A 1228-nucleotide genomic window follows, 5' to 3' on the forward strand; every position below is an offset into this window, starting at 1 on the left:
TGTCAATACCAGTATGGACCAGTATGGACCAGTATGGACCAGTATGGGTCAATACCAGTATGGACCAGTATGGACCAGTATGGACCAGTATATGCCAATACCAGTATGGACCAGTATGGACCAGTAAGGACCAATACCAGTATGGACCAGTATAGCTCAATACCAGTTCAGACCAATATGGACCAGTGTGGATCAGTATAGGTCAATACCAGTGCAGACCAGAATGGACCAGTATGGACCAGTATGGACCATTATGGACCAGTAGGGACCAGTATGGACCTGAATGGACCAGTGGGGACCAGTAGAGGTCAATACCAGTGCAGACCAGTATGGACCAGTATAGATCAGTGGAAACCAATCCCAGTATGGACCAGTAGGGACCAGTATGGATGGATATACACCAGTATGGACCAGTATGGTTCCATAAGGGAACAGCAGAGATCAGTATAGGCCAATCCCAGTAGGGACCAGTAAGGACCAGTATGGACCAGTATGGGCCTGAATGGTTCAGTATGGACCAGTAGGGACCTGAATGGACCAGAATGGACCAGTATGGACCTGAATGGACCAGTAGGGACCAGTACAGACCTGAATGGACCAGTACGAACCAGTATGGACCAGTATGGACCAGTATAGACCTGTATGGACCAGTACAGACCAGTAGGGACCAGTAGGGACCAGTATGGACCAGTAGGGACCTGAATGGACCAGTATTGACCAGTATAGACCTGTATGGACCAGTAGGGACCAATATGGACCTGAATGGACCTGAATGGACCAGTATGGACCAGTACAAACCAATACCAGTACGCCCAGTCCCCCCCAGTCCCTCCCAGTGCCCCCAGTTCAGCTCCCAGTACCTTCCAGCCGCAGCCGCCCCACGTCGGCCCCAAAGCGCTGCGCCATCACGGCTCTGTGCCGCCCTGCGGGGGACAGCAGCACCACGGGGCCCCAAACGTCCCCAGATGTCCCCACATCCCCACAGATGTCCCCATGTCCCCAATGTCCTCGTTGTCCCTTTGTCCCCACATCCCCACGTTCCCCCCATTGTCCCCACAGCCTCCAATGTCCCCAAATCCCCCAATGTCCCGAGTGTCTTTAATGTCTCCAATGTCCCCATATCCCCATAATGTCCCCAATGCCCCCACTGCCCCCAATGTCCCCATATCCCCTAGCGTCCCCAATGTCCTCATTGTTCCCAATGTTCCCAATACCCCCAAATGTCCCC

General features: G+C 53.3%; 1 long non-coding RNA gene across 1 annotated transcript in view; it reads right to left on the reverse strand.

The window, feature by feature from the left end:
• The window catches only part of LOC122192612, a 2045-nt gene extending 1079 nt beyond the window's left edge, over positions 1-966 (reverse strand). The window contains exon 1 of the long non-coding RNA XR_006182650.1: positions 861-966. This is a non-coding gene — a long non-coding RNA (uncharacterized LOC122192612). The remainder of the gene's footprint in view (positions 1-860) is intronic.
• Positions 967-1228: the final 262 nt, after the last annotated feature.

The sequence above is a fragment of the Lagopus leucura genome, unplaced genomic scaffold, assembly GCF_019238085.1.
Source record: "Lagopus leucura isolate 7727_CA_CO unplaced genomic scaffold, USGS_WTPT01 34971-0_obj-0_obj, whole genome shotgun sequence".
NCBI classification, from domain to species: Eukaryota; Metazoa; Chordata; class Aves; order Galliformes; family Phasianidae; genus Lagopus; species Lagopus leucura.